The following is a 16,828-nucleotide window of genomic DNA, read 5'->3' on the forward strand; positions in this document are numbered from 1 at the left end:
ATTAAAAAAAAAAAAGAAAAAAGAGGGTGCATTATTTAAGTTTTGGGGGTATATCTCAGTGGCAGAGCATTTGACTGGAGATTAAGAGGTCCTTGGTTCAACTCCGAGTGCCCCATGAAGATAAATCTTTTTAAACCAAATAATTCTAGCTTTATTGCTTGTTTATCCATTAAAACATTTTAGGCATATATAACATTGAATGCATATTGATGTGCTTTCTTCATATGAAATCTATTTAAAAAATCAGTCAAAAGGTCGAAAAACGTTGTCTGTAAAAAGTCAATGTAAAAAATCTATAAGATGATACTTTTAGCACTTTGGAAGACTCTAAAACTAAGAATTCACTTGTAAAATAAAAATTCCTGATTATTTGTTTGTACTTTTTGAAATCATTAAAGATTTTTAGAGAAGAAAAATGCATCGGAAAGAAAAAATAATCACAATGTAAAACTTTGTAAAGTTCTTATAGCTTTAATGTAATTTAAAAAAAAAAAAAAAAAGAGTGTGCATTACTTAAGTTTTGGGGGTATAGCTCAGTAGCAGAGCATTTGAATGCAGATCAAGAGGTCCTTGATTCAACTCTGAGTGCCCCCTGAAGATAAATCTTTTTAAACCAAATAATTCTAGCTTTATTACTTGTTTATCCATTAAAACATTTTAGGCATATAACGTTGAATGCATATTGATGTGCTTTCTTCATATGAAATCTATTTAAAAAATCAGACAAAAGGTCGAAAAACGTTGTCTGTAAAAAGTCAATGTAAAAAATCTATAAGATGATACTTTTAGCACTTTGGAAGACTCTAAAACTAAGAATTGACTTGTAAAATAAAAATTCCTGATTATTTGTCTGTACTTTTTGAATTCATTAAAGATTTTTAGAGAAGAAAAATGCATCGGAAAGAAAATATAATCACAATGTGAAACTTTGTAAAGTTCTTATAGCTTTAATGTAATTAAAAAAAAAAAAGAAAAAAGAGGGTGCATTATTTAAGTTTTGGGGGTATATCTCAGTGGCAGAGCATTTGACTGGAGATTAAGAGGTCCTTGGTTCAACTCCGAGTGCCCCATGAAGATAAATCTTTTTAAACCAAATAATTCTAGCTTTATTGCTTGTTTATCCATTAAAACATTTTAGGCATATAACGTTGAATGCATATTGATGTGTTTTCTTCATATGAAATCTATTTAAAAAATCAGCCAAAAGGTCGAAAAACGTTGTCTGATAAAAGTCAATGTAAAAAATCTATAAGATGATACTTTTAGCACTTTGGAAGACTCTAAAACTAAGAATTGACTTGTAAAATAAAAATTCCTGATTATTTGTCTGTACTTTTTGAATTCATTAAAGATTTTTAAAGAAGAAAAATGCATCGGAAAGAAAAAATAATCACAATGTAAAACTTTGTAAAGTTCTTATAGCTTTAATGTAATTTAAAAAAAAAAAAAAAAAGAGTGTGCATTTCTTAAGTTTTGAGGGTATAGCTCAGTCGCAGAGCATTTGACTGCAGATCAAGAGGTCCTTGGTTCAACTCCGAGTGCCCCCTGAAGATAAATCTTTTTAAACCAAATAATTCTAGCTTTATTACTTGTTTATCCATTAAAACATTTTAGACATATAACGTTGAATGCATATTGATGTGCTTTCTTCATGTGAAATCTATTTAAAAAATCAGCCAAAAGGTCGATAAACGTTGTCTGAAAAAGTCAATGTAAAAAATCTCTAAGATGATACTTTTAGCACTTTGGAAGACTCTAAAACTAAGAATTGACTTGTAAAATAAAAATTCCTGATTATTTGTCTGTACTTTTTGAATTCATTAAAGATTTTTAAAGAAGAAAAATGCATCGGAAAGAAAAAATAATCACAATGTAAAACTTTGTAAAGTTCTTATAGCTTTAATGTAATTTAAAAAAAAAAAAAAAAAAAAAAGAGGGCGCATTACTTAAGTTTTGGGGGTATAGCTCATTGGCAGAGCATTTGCCTGCAGATCAAGAGGTCCTTGGTTCAACTCCGAGTGCCCCCTGAAGATAAATCTTTTTAAACCAAATAATTCTTGCTTTATTACTTGTTTATCCATTAAAACATTTTAGGCATATAACGTTGAATGCATATTGATGTGCTTTCTTCATATGAAATCTATTTAAAAAATCAGCCAAAAGGTCGAAAAACGTTGTCTGAAAAAGTCAATGTAAAAAATCTATAAGATGATACTTTTAGCACTTTGGAAGACTCTAAAACTAAGAATTGACTTGTAAAATAAAAATTTCTGATTATTTGTCTGTACTTTTTGAATTCATTAAAGATTTTTAGAGAAGAAAAATGCATCGGAAAGAAAAAATAATCACAATGCAAAACTTTGTAAAGTTCTTATAGCTTTAATGTAATTAAAAAAAAAAAAAAAAAAAGAGGGTGCATTTTTTAAGTTTTGGGGGTATAGCTCAGTGGCAGAGCATTTGACTGCAGATTAAGAGGTCCTTGGTTCAACTCCGAGTGCCCCCTGAAGATAAATCTTTTTATACCAAATAATTCTAGCTTTATTACTTGTTTATCCATTAAAACATTTTAGGCATATAACGTTGAATGCATATTGATGTGCTTTCTTCATATGAAATCTATTTAAAAAATCAGCCAAAAGTTCGAAAAACGTTGTTTGTAAAAAGTCAATGTAAAAAATCTATAAGATGATACTTTTAGCACTTTGGAAGACTCTAAAACTAAGAATTGACTTGTAAAATAAAAATTCCTGATTATTTGTCTGTACTTTTTGAATTCATTAAAGATTTTTAGAGAAGAAAAATGCATCGGAAAGAAAAAATAATCACAATGTAAAACTTTGTAAAGTTCTTATAGCTTTAATGTAAATTAAAAAAAAAAAAAAAAAAAAGAGTGTGCATTACTTAAGTTTTGGGGGTATAGCTCAGTGGCAGAGCATTTGACTGCAGATCAAGAGGTCCTTGGTTCAACTCCGAGTGCCCCCTGAAGATAAATCTTTTTAAACCAAATAATTCTTGCTTTATTACTTGTTTATCCATTAAAACATTTTAGGCATATAACGTTGAATGCATATTGATGTGCTTTCTTCATATGAAATCTATTTAAAAAATCAGCCAAAAGGTCGAAAAACGTTGTCTGATAAAAGTCAATGTAAAAAATCTATAAGATGATACTTTTAGCACTTTGGAAGACTCTAAAACTAAGAATTGACTTGTAAAATAAAAATTCCTGATTATTTGTCTGTACTTTTTGAATTCATTAAAGATTTTTAAAGAAGAAAAATGCATCGGAAAGAAAAAATAATCACAATGTAAAACTTTGTAAAGTTCTTATAGCTTTAATGTAATTTAAAAAAAAAAAGAGGGTGCATTACTTAAGTTTTGGGGGTATAGCTCAGTGGCAGAGCATTTGACTGCAGATCAAGAGGTCCTTGGTTCAACTCCGAGTGCCCCCTGAAGATAAATCTTTTTAAACCAAATAATTCTTGCTTTATTACTTGTTTATCCATTAAAACATTTTAGGCATATAACGTTGAATGCATATTGATGTGCTTTCTTCATATGAAATCTATTTAAAAAATCAGCCAAAAGGTCGAAAAACGTTGTCTGAAAAATTCAATGTAAAAAATCTATAAGATGATACTCTTAGCACTTTGGAAGACTCTAAAACTAAGAATTGACTTGTAAAATAAAAATTCCTGATTATTTGTCTGTACTTTTTGAATTCATTAAAGATTTTTAGAGAAGAAAAATGCATCGGAAAGAAAAAATAATCACAATGCAAAACTTTGTAAAGTTCTTATAGCTTTAATGTAATTAAAAAAAAAAAAAAAGAGTGTGCATTATTTAAGTTTTGGGGGTATAGCTCAGTGGCAGAACATTTGACTGCAAATCAAGAGGTCCTTGGTTCAACTCCGGGTGCCCCCTGAAGATAAATCTTTTTAAACCAAATAATTCTAGCTTTATTACTTGTTTATCCATTAAAGCATTTTAGGCATATAACGCTGAACGCATATTGATGTGCTTTCTTCATATGAAATCTATTTAAAAAATCAGCCAAAAGGTCGAAAAACGTTGTCTGTAAAAAGTCAATGTAAAAAATCTATAAGATGATACTTTTAGCACTTTGGAAGACTCTAAAACTAAGAATTGACTTGTAAAATAAAAATTCCTGATTATTTGTCTGTACTTTTTGAATTCATTAAAGATTTTTAGAGAAGAAAAATGCATCGGAAAGAAAAAATAATCACAATGTAAAACTTTGTAAAGTTCTTATAGCTTTAATGTAAATTAAAAAAAAAAAAAAAAAAAAGAGTGTGCATTACTTAAGTTTTGGGGGTATAGCTCAGTGGCAGAGCATTTGACTGCAGATCATGAGGTTCTTGGTTCAACTCCGAGTGCCCCCTGAAGATAAATCTTTTTAAACCAAATAATTCTAGCTTTATTACTTGTTTATCCATTAAAACATTTTAGGCATATAACGTTGAATGCATATTGATGTGCTTTCTTCATATGAAATCTATTTAAAAAATCAGCCAAAAGGTCGAAAAACGTTGTCTGTAAAAAGTCAATGTAAAAAATGTATAAGATGATACTTTTAGCACTTTGGAAGACTCTAAAACTAAGAATTGACTTGTAAAATAAAAATTCCTGATTATTTGTCTGTACTTTTTGAAATCATTAAAGATTTTTAGAGAAGAAAAATGCATCGGAAAGAAAAAATAATCACAATGTAAAACTTTGTAAAGTTCTTATAGCTTTAATGTAATTTAAAAAAAAAAAAAAAAAAGAGGGTGCATTACTTAAGTTTTGGGGGTATAGCTCAGTGGCAGAGCATTTGACTGCAGATCAAGAGGTCCTTGGTTCAACTCCGAGTGCCCCCTGAAGATAAATCTTTTTAAACCAAATAATTCTTGCTTTATTACTTGTTTATCCATTAAAACATTTTAGGCATATAACGTTGAATGCATATTGATGTGCTTTCTTCATATGAAATCTATTTAAAAAATCAGCCAAAAGGTCGAAAAACGTTGTCTGAAAAATTCAATGTAAAAAATCTATAAGATGATACTCTTAGCACTTTGGAAGACTCTAAAACTAAGAATTGACTTGTAAAATAAAAATTCCTGATTATTTGTCTGTACTTTTTGAATTCATTAAAGATTTTTAGAGAAGAAAAATGCACCGGAAAGAAAAAATAATCACAATGCAAAACTTTGTAAAGTTCTTATAGCTTTAATGTAATTAAAAAAAAAAAAAAAAAGAGTGTGCATTATTTAAGTTTTGGGGGTATTGCTCAGTGGCAGAGCATTTGACTGCAGATTAAGAGGTCCTTGGTTCAACTCCGAGTGCCCCCTGAAGATAAATCTTTTTAAACCAAATAATTCTAGCTTTATTACTTGTTTATCCATTAAAATATTTTAGGCATATAACGTTCAATGCATATTGATGTGCTTTCTTCATATGAAATCTATTTAAAAAATCAGCCAAAAGGTCGAAAAACGTTGTCTGTAAAAAGTCAATGTAAAAAATGTATAAGATGATACTTTTAGCACTTTGGAAGACTCTAAAACTAAGAATTGACTTGTAAAATAAAAATTCCTGATTATTTGTCTGTACTTTTTGAATTCATTAAAGATTTTTGGAGAAGAAAAATGCATCGGAAAGAAAAAATAATCACAATGTAAAACTTTGTAAAGTTCTTATAGCTTTAATGTAAATTAAAAAAAAAAAAAAAAAAGAGTGTGCATTACTTAAGTTTTGGGGGTATAGCTCAGTGGCAGAACATTTGACTGCAAATCAAGAGGTCCTTGGTTCAACTCCGGGTGCCCCCTGAAGAAAAATCTTTTTAAACCAAATAATTCTAGCTTTATTACTTGTTTATCCATTAAAGCATTTTAGGCATATAACGTTGAATGCATATTGATGTGCTTTCTTCATATGAAATCTATTTAAAAAATCAGCCAAAAGGTCGAAAAACGTTGTCTGTAAAAAGTCAATGTAAAAAATCTATAGGATGATACTTTTAGCACTTTGGAAGACTCTAAAACTAAGAATTGACTTGTAAAACAAAAATTCCTGATTATTTGTCTGTACTTTTTGAATTCATTAAAGATTTTTAGAGAAGAAAAATGCATCGGAAAGAAAAAATAATCACAATGTAAAACTTTGTAAAGTTCTTATAGCTTTAATGTAAATTAAAAAAAAAAAAAAAAAAGAGTGTGCATTACTTAAGTTTTGGGGGTATAGCTCAGTGGCAGAACATTTGACTGCAAATCAAGAGGTCCTTGGTTCAACTCCGGGTGCCCCCTGAAGATAAATCTTTTTAAACCAAATAATTCTAGCTTTATTACTTGTTTATCCATTAAAGCATTTTAGGCATATAACGCTGAACGCATATTGATGTGCTTTCTTCATATGAAATCTATTTAAAAAATCAGCCAAAAGGTCGAAAAACGTTGTCTGTAAAAAGTCAATGTAAAAAATCTATAAGATGATACTTTTAGCACTTTGGAAGACTCTAAAACTAAGAATTGACTTGTAAAATAAAAATTCCTGATTATTTGTCTGTACTTTTTGAATTCATTAAAGATTTTTAGAGAAGAAAAATGCATCGGAAAGAAAAAATAATCACAATGTAAAACTTTGTAAAGTTCTTATAGCTTTAATGTAAATTAAAAAAAAAAAAAAAAAAAAGAGTGTGCATTACTTAAGTTTTGGGGGTATAGCTCAGTGGCAGAGCATTTGACTGCAGATCAAGAGGTTCTTGGTTCAACTCCGAGTGCCCCTGAAGATAAATCTTTTTAAACCAAATAATTCTAGCTTTATTACTTGTTTATCCATTAAAATATTTTAGGCATATAACGTTCAATGCATATTGATGTGCTTTCTTCATATGAAATCTATTTAAAAAATCAGCCAAAAGGTCGAAAAACGTTGTCTGTAAAAAGTCAATGTAAAAAATGTATAAGATGATACTTTTAGCACTTTGGAAGACTCTAAAACTAAGAATTGACTTGTAAAATAAAAATTCCTGATTATTTGTCTGTACTTTTTGAATTCATTAAAGATTTTTGGAGAAGAAAAATGCATCGGAAAGAAAAAATAATCACAATGTAAAACTTTGTAAAGTTCTTATAGCTTTAATGTAAATTAAAAAAAAAAAAAAAAAAGAGTGTGCATTACTTAAGTTTTGGGGGTATAGCTCAGTGGCAGAGCATTTGACTGCAGATCAAGAGGTCCTTGGTTCAACTCCGAGTGCCCCCTGAAGATAAATCTTTTTAAACCAAATAATTCTTGCTTTATTACTTGTTTATCCATTAAAACATTTTAGGCATATAACGTTGAATGCATATTGATGTGCTTTCTTCATATGAAATCTATTTAAAAAATCAGCCAAAAGGTCGAAAAACGTTGTCTGAAAAATTCAATGTAAAAAATCTATAAGATGATACTCTTAGCACTTTGGAAGACTCTAAAACTAAGAATTGACTTGTAAAATAAAAATTCCTGATTATTTGTCTGTACTTTTTGAATTCATTAAAGATTTTTAGAGAAGAAAAATGCACCGGAAAGAAAAAATAATCACAATGCAAAACTTTGTAAAGTTCTTATAGCTTTAATGTAATTAAAAAAAAAAAAAAAAAGAGTGTGCATTATTTAAGTTTTGGGGGTATTGCTCAGTGGCAGAGCATTTGACTGCAGATTAAGAGGTCCTTGGTTCAACTCCGAGTGCCCCCTGAAGATAAATCTTTTTAAACCAAATAATTCTAGCTTTATTACTTGTTTATCCATTAAAATATTTTAGGCATATAACGTTCAATGCATATTGATGTGCTTTCTTCATATGAAATCTATTTAAAAAATCAGCCAAAAGGTCGAAAAACGTTGTCTGTAAAAAGTCAATGTAAAAAATGTATAAGATGATACTTTTAGCACTTTGGAAGACTCTAAAACTAAGAATTGACTTGTAAAATAAAAATTCCTGATTATTTGTCTGTACTTTTTGAATTCATTAAAGATTTTTGGAGAAGAAAAATGCATCGGAAAGAAAAAATAATCACAATGTAAAACTTTGTAAAGTTCTTATAGCTTTAATGTAAATTAAAAAAAAAAAAAAAAAAGAGTGTGCATTACTTAAGTTTTGGGGGTATAGCTCAGTGGCAGAACATTTGACTGCAAATCAAGAGGTCCTTGGTTCAACTCCGGGTGCCCCCTGAAGAAAAATCTTTTTAAACCAAATAATTCTAGCTTTATTACTTGTTTATCCATTAAAGCATTTTAGGCATATAACGTTGAATGCATATTGATGTGCTTTCTTCATATGAAATCTATTTAAAAAATCAGCCAAAAGGTCGAAAAACGTTGTCTGTAAAAAGTCAATGTAAAAAATCTATAGGATGATACTTTTAGCACTTTGGAAGACTCTAAAACTAAGAATTGACTTGTAAAACAAAAATTCCTGATTATTTGTCTGTACTTTTTGAATTCATTAAAGATTTTTAGAGAAGAAAAATGCATCGGAAAGAAAAAATAATCACAATGTAAAACTTTGTAAAGTTCTTATAGCTTTAATGTAAATTAAAAAAAAAAAAAAAAAAGAGTGTGCATTACTTAAGTTTTGGGGGTATAGCTCAGTGGCAGAACATTTGACTGCAAATCAAGAGGTCCTTGGTTCAACTCCGGGTGCCCCCTGAAGATAAATCTTTTTAAACCAAATAATTCTAGCTTTATTACTTGTTTATCCATTAAAGCATTTTAGGCATATAACGCTGAACGCATATTGATGTGCTTTCTTCATATGAAATCTATTTAAAAAATCAGCCAAAAGGTCGAAAAACGTTGTCTGTAAAAAGTCAATGTAAAAAATCTATAAGATGATACTTTTAGCACTTTGGAAGACTCTAAAACTAAGAATTGACTTGTAAAATAAAAATTCCTGATTATTTGTCTGTACTTTTTGAATTCATTAAAGATTTTTAGAGAAGAAAAATGCATCGGAAAGAAAAAATAATCACAATGTAAAACTTTGTAAAGTTCTTATAGCTTTAATGTAAATTAAAAAAAAAAAAAAAAAAAAGAGTGTGCATTACTTAAGTTTTGGGGGTATAGCTCAGTGGCAGAGCATTTGACTGCAGATCAAGAGGTTCTTGGTTCAACTCCGAGTGCCCCTGAAGATAAATCTTTTTAAACCAAATAATTCTAGCTTTATTACTTGTTTATCCATTAAAATATTTTAGGCATATAACGTTCAATGCATATTGATGTGCTTTCTTCATATGAAATCTATTTAAAAAATCAGCCAAAAGGTCGAAAAACGTTGTCTGTAAAAAGTCAATGTAAAAAATGTATAAGATGATACTTTTAGCACTTTGGAAGACTCTAAAACTAAGAATTGACTTGTAAAATAAAAATTCCTGATTATTTGTCTGTACTTTTTGAATTCATTAAAGATTTTTGGAGAAGAAAAATGCATCGGAAAGAAAAAATAATCACAATGTAAAACTTTGTAAAGTTCTTATAGCTTTAATGTAAATTAAAAAAAAAAAAAAAAAAGAGTGTGCATTACTTAAGTTTTGGGGGTATAGCTCAGTGGCAGAGCATTTGACTGCAGATCAAGAGGTTCTTGGTTCAACTCCGAGTGCCCCCTGAAGATAAATCTTTTTAAACCAAATAATTCTAGCTTTATTACTTGTTTATCCATTAAAATATTTTAGGCATATAACGTTCAATGCATATTGATGTGCTTTCTTCATATGAAATCTATTTAAAAAATCAGCCAAAAGGTCGAAAAACGTTGTCTGTAAAAAGTCAATGTAAAAAATGTATAAGATGATACTTTTAGCACTTTGGAAGACTCTAAAACTAAGAATTGACTTGTAAAATAAAAATTCCTGATTATTTGTCTGTACTTTTTGAATTCATTAAAGATTTTTGGAGAAGAAAAATGCATCGGAAAGAAAAAATAATCACAATGTAAAACTTTGTAAAGTTCTTATAGCTTTAATGTAAATTAAAAAAAAAAAAAAAAAAGAGTGTGCATTACTTAAGTTTTGGGGGTATAGCTCAGTGGCAGAACATTTGACTGCAAATCAAGAGGTCCTTGGTTCAACTCCGGGTGCCCCCTGAAGAAAAATCTTTTTAAACCAAATAATTCTAGCTTTATTACTTGTTTATCCATTAAAGCATTTTAGGCATATAACGTTGAATGCATATTGATGTGCTTTCTTCATATGAAATCTATTTAAAAAATCAGCCAAAAGGTCGAAAAACGTTGTCTGTAAAAAGTCAATGTAAAAAATCTATAAGATGATACTTTTAGCACTTTGGAAGACTCTAAAACTAAGAATTGACTTGTAAGACAAAAATTCCTGATTATTTGTCTGTACTTTTTGAATTCATTAAAGATTTTTAGAGAAGAAAAATGCATCGGAAAGAAAAAATAATCACAATGTAAAACTTTGTAAAGTTCTTATAGCTTTAATGTAAATTAAAAAAAAAAAAAAAAACAGTGTGCATTACTTAAGTTTTGGGGGTATAGCTCAGTGGCAGAACATTTGACTGCAAATCAAGAGGTCCTTGGTTCAACTCCGGGTGCCCCCTGAAGATAAATCTTTTTAAACCAAATAATTCTAGCTTTATTACTTGTTTATCCATTAAAGCATTTTAGGCATATAACGCTGAACGCATATTGATGTGCTTTCTTCATATGAAATCTATTTAAAAAATCAGCCAAAAGGTCGAAAAACGTTGTCTGTAAAAAGTCAATGTAAAAAATCTATAAGATGATACTTTTAGCACTTTGGAAGACTCTAAAACTAAGAATTGACTTGTAAAATAAAAATTCCTGATTATTTGTCTGTACTTTTTGAATTCATTAAAGGTTTTTAGAGAAGAAAAATGCATCGGAAAGAAAAAATAATCACAATGTAAAAAAACTTTGTAAAGTTCTTATAGCTTTAATGTAAATTAAAAAAAAAAAAAAAAAAGAGTGTGCATTACTTAAGTTTTGGGGGTATAGCTCAGTGGCAGAACATTTGACTGCAAATCAAGAGGTCCTTGGTTCAACTCCGGGTGCCCCCTGAAGATAAATCTTTTTAAACCAAATAATTCTAGCTTTATTACTTGTTTATCCATTAAAGCATTTTAGGCATATAACGCTGAACGCATATTGATGTGCTTTCTTCATATGAAATCTATTTAAAAAATCAGCCAAAAGGTCGAAAAACGTTGTCTGTAAAAAGTCAATGTAAAAAATCTATAAGATGATACTTTTAGCACTTTGGAAGACTCTAAAACTAAGAATTGACTTGTAAAATAAAAATTCCTGATTATTTGTCTGTACTTTTTGAATTCATTAAAGATTTTTAGAGAAGAAAAATGCATCGGAAAGAAAAAATAATCACAATGTAAAACTTTGTAAAGTTCTTATAGCTTTAATGTAAATTAAAAAAAAAAAAAAAAAAAAGAGTGTGCATTACTTAAGTTTTGGGGGTATAGCTCAGTGGCAGAGCATTTGACTGCAGATCAAGAGGTTCTTGGTTCAACTCCGAGTGCCCCCTGAAGATAAATCTTTTTAAACCAAATAATTCTAGCTTTATTACTTGTTTATCCATTAAAATATTTTAGGCATATAACGTTCAATGCATATTGATGTGCTTTCTTCATATGAAATCTATTTAAAAAATCAGCCAAAAGGTCGAAAAACGTTGTCTGTAAAAAGTCAATGTAAAAAATGTATAAGATGATACTTTTAGCACTTTGGAAGACTCTAAAACTAAGAATTGACTTGTAAAATAAAAATTCCTGATTATTTGTCTGTACTTTTTGAATTCATTAAAGATTTTTGGAGAAGAAAAATGCATCGGAAAGAAAAAATAATCACAATGTAAAACTTTGTAAAGTTCTTATAGCTTTAATGTAAATTAAAAAAAAAAAAAAAAAAGAGTGTGCATTACTTAAGTTTTGGGGGTATAGCTCAGTGGCAGAGCATTTGACTGCAGATCAAGAGGTTCTTGGTTCAACTCCGAGTGCCCCCTGAAGATAAATCTTTTTAAACGAAATAATTCTAGCTTTATTACTTGTTTATCCATTAAAATATTTTAGGCATATAACGTTCAATGCATATTGATGTGCTTTCTTCATATGAAATCTATTTAAAAAATCAGCCAAAAGGTCGAAAAACGTTGTCTGTAAAAAGTCAATGTAAAAAATGTATAAGATGATACTTTTAGCACTTTGGAAGACTCTAAAACTAAGAATTGACTTGTAAAATAAAAATTCCTGATTATTTGTCTGTACTTTTTGAATTCATTAAAGATTTTTGGAGAAGAAAAATGCATCGGAAAGAAAAAATAATCACAATGTAAAACTTTGTAAAGTTCTTATAGCTTTAATGTAAATTAAAAAAAAAAAAAAAAAAGAGTGTGCATTACTTAAGTTTTGGGGGTATAGCTCAGTGGCAGAACATTTGACTGCAAATCAAGAGGTCCTTGGTTCAACTCCGGGTGCCCCCTGAAGAAAAATCTTTTTAAACCAAATAATTCTAGCTTTATTACTTGTTTATCCATTAAAGCATTTTAGGCATATAACGTTGAATGCATATTGATGTGCTTTCTTCATATGAAATCTATTTAAAAAATCAGCCAAAAGGTCGAAAAACGTTGTCTGTAAAAAGTCAATGTAAAAAATCTATAAGATGATACTTTTAGCACTTTGGAAGACTCTAAAACTAAGAATTGACTTGTAAAACAAAAATTCCTGATTATTTGTCTGTACTTTTTGAATTCATTAAAGATTTTTAGAGAAGAAAAATGCATCGGAAAGAAAAAATAATCACAATGTAAAACTTTGTAAAGTTCTTATAGCTTTAATGTAAATTAAAAAAAAAAAAAAAAAAGAGTGTGCATTACTTAAGTTTTGGGGGTATAGCTCAGTGGCAGAACATTTGACTGCAAATCAAGAGGTCCTTGGTTCAACTCCGGGTGCCCCCTGAAGATAAATCTTTTTAAACCAAATAATTCTAGCTTTATTACTTGTTTATCCATTAAAGCATTTTAGGCATATAACGCTGAACGCATATTGATGTGCTTTCTTCATATGAAATCTATTTAAAAAATCAGCCAAAAGGTCGAAAAACGTTGTCTGTAAAAAGTCAATGTAAAAAATCTATAAGATGATACTTTTAGCACTTTGGAAGACTCTAAAACTAAGAATTGACTTGTAAAACAAAAATTCCTGATTATTTGTCTGTACTTTTTGAATTCATTAAAGATTTTTAGAGAAGAAAAATGCATCGGAAAGAAAAAATAATCACAATGTAAAACTTTGTAAAGTTCTTATAGCTTTAATGTAAATTAAAAAAAAAAAAAAAAAAGAGTGTGCATTACTTAAGTTTTGGGGGTATAGCTCAGTGGCAGAACATTTGACTGCAAATCAAGAGGTCCTTGGTTCAACTCCGGGTGCCCCCTGAAGATAAATCTTTTTAAACCAAATAATTCTAGCTTTATTACTTGTTTATCCATTAAAGCATTTTAGGCATATAACGCTGAACGCATATTGATGTGCTTTCTTCATATGAAATCTATTTAAAAAATCAGCCAAAAGGTCGAAAAACGTTGTCTGTAAAAAGTCAATGTAAAAAATCTATAAGATGATACTTTTAGCACTTTGGAAGACTCTAAAACTAAGAATTGACTTGTAAAATAAAAATTCCTGATTATTTGTCTGTACTTTTTGAATTCATTAAAGGTTTTTAGAGAAGAAAAATGCATCGGAAAGAAAAAATAATCACAATGTAAAACTTTGTAAAGTTCTTATAGCTTTAATGTAAATTAAAAAAAAAAAAAAAAAAAAGAGTGTGCATTACTTAAGTTTTGGGGGTATAGCTCAGTGGCAGAGCATTTGACTGCAGATCAAGAGGTTCTTGGTTCAACTCCGAGTGCCCCCTGAAGATAAATCTTTTTAAACCAAATAATTCTAGCTTTATTACTTGTTTATCCATTAAAACATTTTAGGCATATAACGTTGAATGCATATTGATGTGCTTTCTTCATATGAAATCTATTTAAAAAATCAGCCAAAAGGTCGAAAAACGTTGTCTGTAAAAAGTCAATGTAAAAAATGTATAAGATGATACTTTTAGCACTTTGGAAGACTCTAAAACTAAGAATTGACTTGTAAAATAAAAATTCCTGATTATTTGTCTGTACTTTTTGAATTCATTAAAGATTTTTGGAGAAGAAAAATGCATCGGAAAGAAAAAATAATCACAATGTAAAACTTTGTAAAGTTCTTATAGCTTTAATGTAAATTAAAAAAAAAAAAAAAAAAGAGTGTGCATTACTTAAGTTTTGGGGGTATAGCTCAGTGGCAGAACATTTGACTGCAAATCAAGAGGTCCTTGGTTCAACTCCGGGTGCCCCCTGAAGAAAAATCTTTTTAAACCAAATAATTCTAGCTTTATTACTTGTTTATCCATTAAAGCATTTTAGGCATATAACGTTGAATGCATATTGATGTGCTTTCTTCATATGAAATCTATTTAAAAAATCAGCCAAAAGGTCGAAAAACGTTGTCTGTAAAAAGTCAATGTAAAAAATCTATAAGATGATACTTTTAGCACTTTGGAAGACTCTAAAACTAAGAATTGACTTGTAAAACAAAAATTCCTGATTATTTGTCTGTACTTTTTGAATTCATTAAAGATTTTTAGAGAAGAAAAATGCATCGGAAAGAAAAAATAATCACAATGTAAAACTTTGTAAAGTTCTTATAGCTTTAATGTAAATTAAAAAAAAAAAAAAAAAGAGTGTGCATTACTTAAGTTTTGGGGGTATAGCTCAGTGGCAGAACATTTGACTGCAAATCAAGAGGTCCTTGGTTCAACTCCGGGTGCCCCCTGAAGATAAATCTTTTTAAACCAAATAATTCTAGCTTTATTACTTGTTTATCCATTAAAGCATTTTAGGCATATAACGCTGAACGCATATTGATGTGCTTTCTTCATATGAAATCTATTTAAAAAATCAGCCAAAAGGTCGAAAAACGTTGTCTGTAAAAAGTCAATGTAAAAAATCTATAAGATGATACTTTTAGCACTTTGGAAGACTCTAAAACTAAGAATTGACTTGTAAAATAAAAATTCCTGATTATTTGTCTGTACTTTTTGAATTCATTAAAGATTTTTAGAGAAGAAAAATGCATCGGAAAGAAAAAATAATCACAATGTAAAACTTTGTAAAGTTCTTATAGCTTTAATGTAAATTAAAAAAAAAAAAAAAAAAAGAGTGTGCATTACTTAAGTTTTGGGGGTATAGCTCAGTGGCAGAGCATTTGACTGCAGATCAAGAGGTTCTTGGTTCAACTCCGAGTGCCCCCTGAAGATAAATCTTTTTAAACCAAATAATTCTAGCTTTATTACTTGTTTATCCATTAAAGCATTTTAGGCATATAACGCTGAACGCATATTGATGTGCTTTCTTCATATGAAATCTATTTAAAAAATCAGCCAAAAGGTCGAAAAACGTTGTCTGTAAAAAGTCAATGTAAAAAATCTATAAGATGATACTTTTAGCACTTTGGAAGACTCTAAAACTAAGAATTGACTTGTAAAATAAAAATTCCTGATTATTTGTCTGTACTTTTTGAATTCATTAAAGATTTTTAGAGAAGAAAAATGCATCGGAAAGAAAAAATAATCACAATGTAAAACTTTGTAAAGTTCTTATAGCTTTAATGTAAATTAAAAAAAAAAAAAAAAAAAAGAGTGTGCATTACTTAAGTTTTGGGGGTATAGCTCAGTGGCAGAGCATTTGACTGCAGATCAAGAGGTTCTTGGTTCAACTCCGAGTGCCCCCTGAAGATAAATCTTTTTAAACCAAATAATTCTAGCTTTATTACTTGTTTATCCATTAAAACATTTTAGGCATATAACGTTGAATGCATATTGATGTGCTTTCTTCATATGAAATCTATTTAAAAAATCAGCCAAAAGGTCGAAAAACGTTGTCTGTAAAAAGTCAATGTAAAAAATGTATAAGATGATACTTTTAGCACTTTGGAAGACTCTAAAACTAAGAATTGACTTGTAAAATAAAAATTCCTGATTATTTGTCTGTACTTTTTGAATTCATTAAAGATTTTTAGAGAAGAAAAATGCATCGGAAAGAAAAAATAATCACAATGTAAAACTTTGTAAAGTTCTTATAGCTTTAATGTAAATTAAAAAAAAAAAAAAAAAAAAGAGTGTGCATTAATTAAGTTTTGGGGGTATAGCTCAGTGGCAGAGCATTTGACTGCAGATCAAGAGGTCCTTGGTTCAACTCCGAGTGCCCCCTGAAGATAAATCTTTTTAAACCAAATAATTCTAGCTTTATTACTTGTTTATCCATTAATATATTTTAGGCATATAACGTTCAATGCATATTGATGTGCTTTCTTCATATGAAATCTATTTAAAAAATCAGCCAAAAGGTCGAAAAACGTTGTCTGTAAAAAGTCAATGTAAAAAATGTATAAGATGATACTTTTAGCACTTTGGAAGACTCTAAAACTAAGAATTGACTTGTAAAATAAAAATTCCTGATTATTTGTCTGTACTTTTTGAATTCATTAAAGATTTTTAGAGAAGAAAAATGCATCGGAAAGAAAAAATAATCACAATGTAAAACTTTGTAAAGTTCTTATAGCTTTAATGTAAATTAAAAAAAAAAAAAAAAAAAAGAGTGTGCATTACTTAAGTTTTGGGGGTATAGCTCAGTGGCAGAGCATTTGACTGCAGATCAAGAGGTTCTTGGTTCAACTCCGAGTGCCCCCTGAAGATAAATCTTTT

At 29.0% G+C, this 16,828-nt stretch overlaps 13 non-coding genes across 13 annotated transcripts; all 13 read left to right on the forward strand.

Annotated features, from left to right (window-relative positions):
* Positions 1-2,431: 2,431 nt before the first annotated feature.
* Positions 2,432-2,503, forward strand: TRNAC-GCA (transfer RNA cysteine (anticodon GCA)). Its single transcript has one exon. It is a non-coding gene; the product is annotated as a tRNA-Cys (tRNA).
* Positions 2,504-2,910: 407 nt separating this feature from the next.
* TRNAC-GCA (transfer RNA cysteine (anticodon GCA)) lies at positions 2,911-2,982 on the forward strand. Its single transcript has one exon. It is a non-coding gene; the product is annotated as a tRNA-Cys (tRNA).
* Positions 2,983-3,380: 398 nt separating this feature from the next.
* On the forward strand, positions 3,381-3,452 carry TRNAC-GCA (transfer RNA cysteine (anticodon GCA)). The gene has a single exon. It is a non-coding gene; the product is annotated as a tRNA-Cys (tRNA).
* A 1,356-nt stretch (positions 3,453-4,808) lies between these two features.
* On the forward strand, positions 4,809-4,880 carry TRNAC-GCA (transfer RNA cysteine (anticodon GCA)). The gene has a single exon. It is a non-coding gene; the product is annotated as a tRNA-Cys (tRNA).
* A 2,311-nt stretch (positions 4,881-7,191) lies between these two features.
* TRNAC-GCA (transfer RNA cysteine (anticodon GCA)) lies at positions 7,192-7,263 on the forward strand. The gene has a single exon. It is a non-coding gene; the product is annotated as a tRNA-Cys (tRNA).
* A 2,311-nt stretch (positions 7,264-9,574) lies between these two features.
* TRNAC-GCA (transfer RNA cysteine (anticodon GCA)) lies at positions 9,575-9,646 on the forward strand. The gene has a single exon. It is a non-coding gene; the product is annotated as a tRNA-Cys (tRNA).
* Positions 9,647-11,486: 1,840 nt separating this feature from the next.
* On the forward strand, positions 11,487-11,558 carry TRNAC-GCA (transfer RNA cysteine (anticodon GCA)). Its single transcript has one exon. It is a non-coding gene; the product is annotated as a tRNA-Cys (tRNA).
* Positions 11,559-11,963: 405 nt separating this feature from the next.
* TRNAC-GCA (transfer RNA cysteine (anticodon GCA)) lies at positions 11,964-12,035 on the forward strand. Its single transcript has one exon. It is a non-coding gene; the product is annotated as a tRNA-Cys (tRNA).
* A 1,838-nt stretch (positions 12,036-13,873) lies between these two features.
* Positions 13,874-13,945, forward strand: TRNAC-GCA (transfer RNA cysteine (anticodon GCA)). Its single transcript has one exon. It is a non-coding gene; the product is annotated as a tRNA-Cys (tRNA).
* Positions 13,946-15,304: 1,359 nt separating this feature from the next.
* On the forward strand, positions 15,305-15,376 carry TRNAC-GCA (transfer RNA cysteine (anticodon GCA)). The gene has a single exon. It is a non-coding gene; the product is annotated as a tRNA-Cys (tRNA).
* Positions 15,377-15,783: 407 nt separating this feature from the next.
* Positions 15,784-15,855, forward strand: TRNAC-GCA (transfer RNA cysteine (anticodon GCA)). The gene has a single exon. It is a non-coding gene; the product is annotated as a tRNA-Cys (tRNA).
* Positions 15,856-16,262: 407 nt separating this feature from the next.
* On the forward strand, positions 16,263-16,334 carry TRNAC-GCA (transfer RNA cysteine (anticodon GCA)). The gene has a single exon. It is a non-coding gene; the product is annotated as a tRNA-Cys (tRNA).
* A 407-nt stretch (positions 16,335-16,741) lies between these two features.
* Positions 16,742-16,813, forward strand: TRNAC-GCA (transfer RNA cysteine (anticodon GCA)). Its single transcript has one exon. It is a non-coding gene; the product is annotated as a tRNA-Cys (tRNA).
* The last annotated feature ends 15 nt before the right edge of the window (positions 16,814-16,828 follow it).

This window comes from Phyllobates terribilis, unplaced genomic scaffold (assembly GCF_046119375.1).
Source record: "Phyllobates terribilis strain yellow unplaced genomic scaffold, ASM4611937v1 Scaffold_1__5_contigs__length_1240528914, whole genome shotgun sequence".
Taxonomy (NCBI): Eukaryota; Metazoa; Chordata; class Amphibia; order Anura; family Dendrobatidae; genus Phyllobates; species Phyllobates terribilis.